This window comes from Mus caroli, chromosome 12 (assembly GCF_900094665.2).
Source record: "Mus caroli chromosome 12, CAROLI_EIJ_v1.1, whole genome shotgun sequence".
Lineage (NCBI taxonomy): Eukaryota > Metazoa > Chordata > Mammalia > Rodentia > Muridae > Mus > Mus caroli.
The window spans coordinates 36,154,001-36,165,519 of NC_034581.1; the positions used below are offsets into that span (position 1 = coordinate 36,154,001).

The 11,519-nt window shown below is 39.9% G+C and overlaps 1 pseudogene; it reads left to right on the top strand.

Annotated features, from left to right (window-relative positions):
* The first annotated feature begins 493 nt into the window (after positions 1-493).
* On the top strand, positions 494-8,417 carry LOC110307335 (annotated as a pseudogene).
* The last annotated feature ends 3,102 nt before the right edge of the window (positions 8,418-11,519 follow it).

The window sequence follows — 11,519 nt, forward strand, 5'->3', positions numbered from 1 at the left end:
CCATGTGTGTTAGCATTCATAATTTGATGAGATTTTCTTCATATAATAGCCAATGGTTGTTTGATAAAATGATTAGAGGAAAAATAAATGGGAAAATGTGGAGGTTTTAAAAATAAATTCATCCATCTATCCACTTCTACAACCAAATTTTACCAAGTATGAAATGCTCAAAACTAAAACTGCAGTGAGAACAATTGAAGAGAACACAGAACTCAAAAGATAGTAGAACCAGTGCCTGACATCCTTTGTGTTATGGAGCACAGACCTGACCTAGAATGTGGGGATGTGGGGGGGGGGGTGAGGGGGCATGTGTGAGGGGAAAATGTGCAGCCTAATATCTGAAGTTTAAGTCAAAATTAGATTGATGAAGATGAGAAAGTATGGTCAGGGTAATTTATATACAAGACCATTTAACAATAAAATAACATGGACGAGATTTGCATCTGTCTTTATAACAAGAATAACAAAACCTATAAAATTCACAGGAACAAACATGAATGTGGTTACCATGAAGTTTGTAACTGAGAGGAGAGAAACAATCAGAAGCAATGCAGAGAAAGAGTACAGACCTGGTGGTGATGTCAATCAAAAGAGGTCCTTTGGTGCATTTTCTTGCAACTACAGCCAAGGAACCCTGAACTTCCCACAGTTCACCTTCATCATCTTCATCTCGAAGAGCTTTAGATTTTCTGAAAGTACAAGGGTAGTAATTCTTCATATTATTAATCAAGAAGCATAAGCTGTTCGTAGGTAAGACCAAGCCAGCTGCGTGAAATAGAAAATGTATGTGGAGATGAGTATAGCCAAAGTCTCCATAGGAATTGCTTAAACCACGTGTACATCAAGAACAATGACAGTATCATCAGGAGGGTCTTCCCTGGAGTCAGACAGGAAAATGTGTCTATGAAAGATACTTAGAAGTGAAATATTTCTAAATCTAGAGATCAAACTAAGTAGGTAAAAAATAAAACCTTTAAGATACAAGACACATATCTAATCCTAAATTTGAGACAATCTCTTGTTAAAGATTGGTTATTTAAGAATTCTAGCTTGGAGGACAGAAATAGAGTAAGGGCATAAGGTAAAACATTAAAAGAAGAAGAGCCCATAATATATATATATATATATAATATAGACTGGTGACTAATCCTGGGGAAATCCTTGAAGGGGACTTTAAAAAGTCATATTTGAAATATCTACCAAGGAGACACAGAAGGACTGCTATTTATGTGGGTCCCTTTCCTACTAGTCCGATATGAACTCCCCTACAGGTCTCAGTTGTTCATGCAGAGGTAACAGGGACATCCACCCATGCCAATCACCTGCTGCTGAGTCAGAGGCGTCCAGGCTAGGGAGTGAAAGGTGGCTATTCACAGAACAGGAAGTAAGATACTGTCCTGTTACAGATACTGAAGACTAACTAAAGCATGGATAAAATATGCTAAATTAAGTGGTGCTAACAGATTGAAGTCCAAGAGTTTTGCATACAATGGGGAATGCTCAGAAGGAAACAGAAGTTGGGAGCTTCATCCCATGAGACAAGATGATGGAGAGGACATAGAATAAATCATTGCTTTGAACCAGGCAAATGGGAGAATAATTTATGGCTCATAGTAAATGTTACATCCTCTGGAGAGCCCATAGTAAAATGCACACTAGACTGGAACTTAGGAGTATATTTGCCTTTAAGGACAGCCCAAAGAAATAAATGTGGTTTAAACTAGTATGCAAAATATGTACAAAGAAATGTATGTATGTATAGAGCCAAATCAAGAATAGAAAAGTATCTGTATTGTACTGATCTCTGTGGTACCCCCAGAAATAGCAGAACGCAGAAAACACTGTGAGAAATGAGATGGTTGGAGTTCAATCTGGAGAGAAGAATGAATGGAAATTTTAGATGAATTGTGAGCTTCACACTGAAGCTTAGGACTGACGGAAGCAACGACATATAGAAACCTCAAGGCTACAATAAAAATTGTCACTTGTCACTTGCTTAATTGTTTCAGAAATTAAAGGAAAATGTGAATACTTAGGTGCATATAACACCCAAGTCTTGTAGGAGAATATACAAGGTTAGCCACTGTCACAAGAGGGATTTCTAATTTTCTTTGTTACTCTTTTTTCTTTGCTTTGCTTTTTTGTTTTTCTTATTTCTTCAGTCAAGATATCATTTTTTTGAAGACTACTCTTAGGAAGAACTAATGGCAAAGAAAATCTAAGAATAGGTCCTCTTCCTATGTTCATCCATAGAACTGAGTTTTGCTTGACCCTGCTAACCCACAGGTACAGTCTTCCTAAGCCAGAGCAGAGGGCTGACAAAACCCCACTCTGCCTTCCTTTTACTAGTGTGATGACTCTCAGTGAGGGGATATTGGAGAATCATGCCCTCACTGTTCCTTCATGCTAGACTGCATTGCAAACCATGCTTCATCCTGTGTTCTCAGTCCCTGCTTGTACCATCTGACCGTACCATTGTTTGTGTTACTTTTCAGACTATACATCTGGAAACTTATGTTGATGGATGTAAAGCAGTAATAACGGCTTTATGTTCTAGAGTTTTAAATGAAAAAGTGGTTGTGTAAGTAAAGAAAAGGAGGAATCAGTAACCAGGAATAGTTTTAAGAATATTTTGAAATTTGTTTAAATTTGAAGTATTTTGATGATCAGAGAATTGTGAGGCAATTTCAAATTATTTGTGAACATGTAGTTATCCTCTCAATGTCTACTTACAGTAGACATGTTTAGAATATTGTGGGGTATTAAATCCCACTTCTGAGCTGGAGCTGAGCTGAGCTGAGCTGGAGCTGAGCTAGAGCTGAGCTGGAGCTCTGGCCCTCTCTTCTTTATGTATTTTGACCATATTTTCCTATAACTACATGTTTGGTTTGTTGGGGATCTAAGTTTTAATTGGTATCTCTACTTGTTATTGAGTTATAATTGTTCTTTTTTAAAACATACACACACACACACAAATTACTTACTAGATTTCTTATTCCCAAAAATGTGTCCAGTGCTGTAGGTTGCTTTTTTAATTCATAGCATCCTTCAAAGAACAAATGTTTTAATTTTCATCATATATTTCTTTGTTCCTTTGTGGTTCATACCATTTTTTTAAATGATACCTCATCTATAGTCATAGATTTTTGACTGTAGTTTATCCTGTTTTCTTTAACTTTTATCTAGCATTCTTGGGCCATTGACTTCATGGATGACACTTATGGTATGAAATATGGATTCAACCGTCTCCTTTTTGCATGCAAGTATCCAATTATGACAATAGCATTTGATAAATGCCTATGCTTCAGTCAGCCTAGGGTAATTCCTTTGTGTGCTGAAGGCTGAGAACTGTGGCCTCTGTGTGCTGAATCTCTCCTTAATCATGGTGGCCTTTGAGGCACTGTATAAAAGATGCTCAGTAAAAGAAAAATCACGCATTTCTGCTTAAAGATCTTGCAGATCAGTGAGATGCAACATTGTATGTAACTGTACATTTGTGGATAATAAAGGAAAAATTACAGTGGTTTTATTTAAAATGACACTTGTGACATGAAACCAGAGACTAGACTATGTCGAGAGGGTGGAGTCAAGAATTGAGGGGAGCAAGAGGTTAGGTGACAATATCTAATGTCTTGTATGTTAATTTTAATAAAATAAATAAAAATGAAAAATCCATGGGTTAATTTCATATGTTTTTGAAGTCAGACAGGAATATTACACTCATGATGAATATTACATGTTTTCCAGCTTTAAGTATAAATCTGCAATGTGGTCTCCTATCCAGCTGCCCTGGTTTAGCTGAGAAATATATTTAATATTCTACATCAGCAAAATTGCCTTGTAAAAGCCACTGAAAGACTGTTTCACATAAATAACAAATGTTGAACATGTGAAAAATTCTAATTAGTTTCTCTCTATTCCTTCTCAAAGAAATAGGGACTATTTTATAATTAAAGCAGTTGTTTTGATGTGATCAAGATGATGCACTTTCCAAGCTCAATGGGTGTGCTTTTGAGCCTACCCAATTGAAAACAGATTATCTAAACTTGAATACAGTCATCATATGAGCCATCTGTCATGCACTTGTGACATTCAGAAAAACATTTTTTTCAAATTTGCCATAATGTATAGGACTTTAAGAAAGTTACTTTTAGTTCATACATTATTGAAGAATATATCTTTCCTAATGTGTGTTAGACACCAGCACCATCCACACAAAGTCACCACACTAAAACTTGAAAGTTATTTTTCATTTGAACACTTTTATGCAAATCCTATGATCATGACTATTAAATACACAAGTTGACTATACTACCAGTTACATAGACAGCCATGTGTTTCCATGGCTGAAATAATCTGTACAGCACAGAAGGTATTTGACCACTATTTTTTTTTAACCATTAAGCAAACATACTCAATACTGAGCATTATCCTGTATTCGGGGGTCTCCTGAAAGAGACTGTTAATGAAGATCTTGACAAAACTTCTTTAAACTCTAGTGTTTAACAAAACAAAACTACAGATGTAGTAAAACTGAAAAAGGAGCCCAGTCTAGAAACAAAGGTTGATTTTTAAAATAGTGGACTGTCTGATACAAAATGCTCTGTGAAACATTCTAGAATGTACTCTAGTTAATAAATGCAGAGGTAAATTTTAATACCAAAACAACAAGAATTATAATGATATGAAAGAAATACATAGTGACAGAGTAAAAGAAATGGCTGATTTCCATCTGGTCGCAAGGCAAATACATATTCCATTTGGTGGCTGTTGTGGTCTGGCTGTGGAATGTCCCCCACAGGCTCACATGTTTGCACATTCTATCCCAGCCTGTGGCCCTGTTTTTGAAGATTATATAACCTTTAGGAGTGGAGCCTAGAGGAAAGAAATGAGTCACTTGGAGGTGGGCCTAGAGGTGAATGGCTCAGACCTGCTTTTGGCTCCTTCTACTTGCGGATCCACCCAGGTGTGAGCAAGCACCCTTACCTCCTGCCACAACATCTGTGAGCTGCTCCTTCAGCCATTCCTCTCCCTCCATGGGGCAAAACAGCCTTTCATTTGCTTCTTCTCAGACATTTTGTCACAGAGATGAGAAACATAACTACTGCTGTTGCCTAGGTTTACATGTAGTTTCTCCTTTGAAAATGTCCCAGTTCATATAATTATATAATCATCTTATAACAAAGTGGCATGAACAATCCATTGAAAGCAGAGCTTCTCTCCGAAATCACTCAGAACTATATTTTAATGGATGATTGGTATGAACCAATGTTCTTTACTTTTCAATAGCCTTCTACAAATTGAAAAATATCCCATTAAATTATTCCTTTGGATCAAGAATTTTGGACAGAGCGTGATGGTGCATGTCCTTAATCTCAGCAATTGAAAGGCCAAGACAGACCAATCTCTGTAAGTCCCATGCCAGCAGAGTCTACAAAATGAGTTCCAGGCCAGTTGGAGTTATGGAGTAAATCCCTGTCTCTGAATTTAAAAAGAGTAAAGAAAGAACAGTGGAGCTGGAACAGAAGAACAGAAGAACAGATACTCATCGCTGGCAACAGTAGGAGTTAGAATCTGGTGTCACAAGAACACAACCCACAGAATCAACTAACCAGGGCTCATAGAGGCTCACGGAGACTGAAGCAGCAACCATGGACCCTGTGTGGGTCTGACAAAGGTCCTCTGCATACATGTGATGGTTGGGTAGCTTAGTAGCCCTGTGCAACTCCTCATAATGGGAACGGATGCTGACTCTGGCCTAGGGACCTTTTCCCTCCTACTGAGTTGCCTCATTTCAGCCTTGCTATGAGGGTTTGTGCCTAAGCTTATTGTAACTTGTTAAGCCGTGTTTGGTTGACAGCCCTAGGAGGCCTGCGCTTTTCTGAAGAGAAACAGAAGAGGAGTGGATCTGGAAGAGAGGGGAGGTGGCTGAAACTGGTTGGGAGGAAAGGAGAAAGGAGAAACTACAGTCAGGATGTAATATATACGCGGAGAACAAATAAATAACAATAAAAATAAAAGAATCTGGTGTCAGGCACTGATCTATTGGTGGAAATTAGGAATTACTTAAACAAACTTTGAACAATTACATAAAACTGAAAGGCAGGATTAGTGGCCCAAATAGCGTGACCCATGGGGTTGCTTCAGGAGAGTAGAGGCCATTTCAATCAGGCCCCTGTGAGTTGGAAATTAACTCATAAAAAAAAATCTTATTTCTTCATCAAAGCCTGATGGACTTGAACAGCAGGAAAACAACACCATGAAATAAAGGTTGCTGCCAATGACTGTGGTATTTTAAAACTATTAGGACCAAAAGTACCTCTGCAACATTGTAACTTACTCTATAAACCAATCAACTAACACCGCCTTTTTTTCTGAATTTCTAAATGAGTTGGAAGAAAATTTTATTTCCTTTTAAAAGAAACTAGCCATTTTCATTTGGATTTACTGATGTTCTTCCCCCATCTCTACGTCTGGCTTTAACCCCGATAGCTCACTTAGCAAACAACTGTTATTTTCAGAAAACTAGGTTTCCAGTGTGCTCCTGGAAAAATAATTCAGCCTTGCTCTCTGTCACAGTTAAAGGCTGTTGGGGCTGAGCCCACTCAGAAGAGGTTTATATTTATAGTTTACAATTATGTTCATGATGCGAAAATCATATTATTTACCAGTGTGATAAATCTGTCTCTGTGTCTGGGTGGCCAAAAGAAGTAACTATGATCCATCTCAGCTGACCTTCAATGAAACAGCACAAATACTTTATTATTCATCCACCCTTTAAAATTAGACCAAGTTCTCTGGTTTCCTCCTTTTAAAATGTCATTTTTTTCTTCCAAAGTACAGTCTAGTTACAATTACCTAAAGGAGCTGTAGCATTTGGCCATGGCTTGCTGTGAGGTGAGTTAGAGCTGAGAGGAAGTTTCAGACAGCTGTCCTTTAACAAGCCTCTACTTCCCACCCCTGTTGAGAGTCTGTGAATCCACCAGCAGAAGTCAGAAAGCTGTGCGCCCTCATCCTATTGATGCCTGAGCCTGTCTCTAATGAACCTGTCTTTGCACAAATGATCAATCTACTTACTATCTGATCTGTCCCATGTCAGTGTACCCCATCTACAAAGTCCCTCTCACCAGAGGAGACATGGAAGAAGAGTTAAAAACGCAGCTCAAACTCAGTTGCCCCATAGTTGCTCCCTCACTCACGCTACGAGTTCACAGAATAGGAATCTTTAACTTCGTTGGAAGTATAGGGTCCTGAGACTCAGCGGGTGCCACCCTAGCCATGGCGGGAGATTCATAAAACTCAGCTTGCGACAGCCTTACTGCCTTCTGGTGAGACCCAGTCCCAGGACAAGGCAAACTACTTGCCCCTGAGTAGCCTCCAGCACCTTACTGCCTACCACGTGCCTTTCCCAGGCTACAGTCACTTTCAGAACCTCGCCATCACCAAGGAGGATTTTCAACCTTGGAAACTGGAAGCTGCAGGATATGAGTCCCAGTCGATGGCCCCTCTCAATGCTTTTTGGATGACTCCTCCTGCGTCTGGCTATGCAGAGTGAGCCTCTCTACAATCTGTGCTGGTACAAGTTGTCACCATGGCACCCAGTTCCTCAATTTACTCCTGAGGTACCACGATCTCTAGACAGCACTGAGCATAGGAGCAGTGGTTCCAGCAGCTAAAATTTGGTCCCTGTTGGCCGCCAAATCAACAAAGGTGGGGAGCTGAAATTTTATTTCTGCCATCCCCGGTAATTGTTTCCCTACTACCTGATGGAATTAAGACTTCCCAGACAGTATTTGTCCCCCAAACCTTGAACCAAGAGAGGAAGCTGCTTTTTCCCCCGTTTCAACTTCACAGAGGAGGAACTGTGCTTAGTTCTGTATGGAGTCAATGTTAGCCCGGAGAACCCAGCTGGCCTACAGAATGCGATTTCAGGCATCCTGGTCCCCACAGAGAGTTCTGGGTCTAATCATCTTCGTAAAACTCTGGAAAACTCCCTTCAGCTTCCGGAAGGTCTCTGCCTCATGCAGACAGTGTTTGGTGATGTCTCACACTTTGGTGTGTTTTGTAGGAAGTTCATTGCCAAAGGAGTGAGATTTGGACCTTTTCAAGGTAAAGGGGTCAATGTCAGCGAAGTGAAGACACACAGGGACAATTCTCAGATGTGGGAAATTTTTGAAGATGGTCACCTGAGCCATTTTATCGATGGCAAAGGTTCTGGAACCTGAATGTCCTATGTCAACTGTGCTCGATTCCACAAGGAGCAGAACCTGGCTGCCGAGCAACACCAAAGGCAGATATTTTAGGGGAGCTGTAAAGACATTCACCAGAACCAGGATCTGCTTGTGTGGTATGGAAACGGCTGTGAGAAGTTTCTGGACATTCCCATGAACCTCCGGGTCACTGAGCAAGAAGGCTAAATCTATTGTTTAGACTTTACTCTCAGTGGTATTTAATCCTGGGTAACCACCCACTGCAGCTTCACTCTACATTGTGTGCTGGCTATCCTACACTGCATCCATGTCTTAAGTAAAATTATGGCGCTGGGGTAGTCCTATCCATAGAGTGCTTGCCTAGCATGCATGAAGCCTCCAGTACTGCAATAGCCAGGTGTAGTAGTGCATACCTGTAATCTCTTAATCCCAACACTCAAGAAGGCAGAGACTAGAGGATCAAAAGTTCAGGAAGGTCTCAAGGAGAAAAAGGGAACCCTGGGATGCATAAGACCTTTTCTCAAAAAAAAAAAAAAAAAAGTTAGAATTTGAGCTTACCAAGTTAAAAGCCATACTACTGGAACCATTATAGTCATGGACTTAAATACCTGTCAACATGATGATTTGTGCTATTAAACCCAGCACGTGGACGGCCGAGACAGGCAGTTATCTCTGAGTCTGAGGCCAAACAAGGCTACATAGTTAGACTGAGTCTCATAAAAGCAAAACCAAACCAAACAACAAGAAAACTATCAGTCGTCAGTATCTGATGATTAGAACTCCCCGCCATCTCATTACTGACAAATGAAAAGGGGCAACAAGATAAATTTCACGTAATTATCCTACAAATCATGGTAGAAATAAGAGAAGAGATCTAATCTGTCTGGACTAGGAGTATAAGACACCTTTATCTTTTAAGTGCAAACGCTAGCAAATTATGTCATCTAACCATGGATATTTTATTATGCAACTCAAGAAAGTGATAAATTGTTAAATAAAATAAAATAAAATAAAATAAAATAAAATAAAATAAAATAAAATAAAATAAAATAAAAAACAATGAAAGTCCTGTAAAATTTTAGATCTTCCAATGTGTTTCTCTCAGGACACACTGCCACGATTCTTCTACTGAGTAGCATTATGTCGATGCCAAACAAAGAAGATACGGGTATTATTTTTAAACTCACATAGAAATATCTTAATCTATCTGAAGCCCCTTATGTCAACATTTCAAAAGCCTTGGTGAAGCATTTTTTCTTTTTTAATCTTCAAATATGTTTTCCTGCCATAAAGATCAATACATGAAGTTACTAATACAATTTCAAATAAATGTAACTTTATCTTAATTTTTTTAACTTGGTTAAAATTGAAAAGCAGAGTGCAAGTTGTCAAGAAAAATTGTATAAATTCATTAACACTTAGGTTTGTATTTTATTTAATTTTTATTGGTTATTTTATTTATTTACATTTCAAATGTTGTCCCCCTTCCTGGTTTCTCCTCCACAAACCCCTTATCATATCCCCCTTCCCACTGCCTCTATGAGGGTACTCCCCTACCTTTCTACCCACTCCCATCTCACAGCCCTAGCATCCCCTTATACTGGGGCACCAAGCCTCCACAGAATTAAGGACCATCCCTCCCACTGACACCAGATAAGGTAATCCTCTGCTACATATGCAAGTGGAGCCATGGGTCCCTAATTGTATACTCTTTGGTTGGTGGTTTAGTCCCTGGGAGCTCTTGGTGGGGGAGGGGGCATTCCAGTTAGTTGATATTGTTGCTCTTCCTATGGGGTTGCTGTCTCATTCAGCTCCTTCACTCCTTCTCATAACTCTTCCATCAAGATCCCCATGAACAGTCTGATGTTTAGCTATGAGCACTCACATTTGTATTTGTCAGACTCTGGCAGAGTTTCACAGGGGACAGCTATACCAGGCTCCTATCAGCAAAGGCTTCTTGGCATCAGCAATAGTGTCTGGGTTTGGTGTCTGCAGATAGGATGGATCCCTAGGTGGGGCAATCTCTAGATGGCCTTTCCTTCAGTCTCTGCTCCACTCTTTGTCCCTACATATCCTTTAGACAGGAATAATTCTGGGTTAAAATTTTTGAGATGGGTTGGTGGTCCCATCACTCTACCAAGAGCTGTGCCTATCCACTGTATATGGTCTCTACAGGCTCTTTCTCCCCTTTGTTGGGTATTTCAGTGAGTATCATCCCCACTAGGTCCTGGGAGCCTCTTCCGTTCCTGGCATCTGGGACTTTTTAGTGGCGACCCTGGTTCCCCATTCCCCTCTGCTACACACCTCCTTCCAATTTCCTGACCCTCTGTACTGCTCCCTGACTCCTCCCACACCTGATCATTGCCACCACCCCCCATTTTTCTCCCCCTTCTCTCTCCCTCACAGGTCTCTCCCTTTCTCTACTTCCTTGATTATTTTGTTCCCTCTTCTAAGTAAGACTGAAATATCCACACTTTGGTCTTCTTTCTTCTTGTCATTGTTTTTCACAGCTGAGTAGTATTTCATTGTGTAAATGTATCACATTTTCTGTATCCATTCCTTTGTTGAGGGATATCTGGATTGTTTCCAGCTATTGACTCATAAATCAGGCTGCTATGAACATAGTGGAGCATGTGTCCTTGTTATATGTTGGAGCATCTTCTGGGTATATACCCAAGAGTGGTATAGCTGGGTCTTCAGGTAGAAGAACTATTTCCAGTTTTGTGAGGGACTGCCAGACTGTTTTCCAGTATGGTTGTACCAGCTTGCAATTCCACCAGCAATGAAGGAGTGTTCCTCTTTCTCCACATTTTTGCCAGCATCTGCTGTCACCTGAGTTTTTGATCTTAGCCATTCTGACTGGTGTGAGGTGGAATCTTAAGGTTGTTTTGATTTGCATTTCACTGATGACTAAGGATGTTGAACATTTCTTTAAGTGCTTCTCAGCCATTTTGGAATTCCTCAGTTGAGAATTCTTTGTTTAGCTCTGTACCCCATTTTTAATAGGATTATTTGGTTCTCTGGAGTCTAAGTTCTTGAGTTCTTTGTATATATTGGATATTAGCCCTTTAACAGATATAGGATTGGTAAAGATCTTTCCCAATCTGTTGTTTGCCGTTTTGTGTTGTTTCATGTTTGATTGCACCAATTAAAACTTTTATCGCCGGGCGTGGTGGCGCACGCCTTTAATCCCAGCACTCGGGAGGCAGAAGCAGGAGGATTTCTGAGTTCGAGGCCAGCCTGGTCTACAAAGTGAGTTCCAGGACAGCCAGGACTATACAGAGAAACCCTGTCTCGAAAAAACCAAAA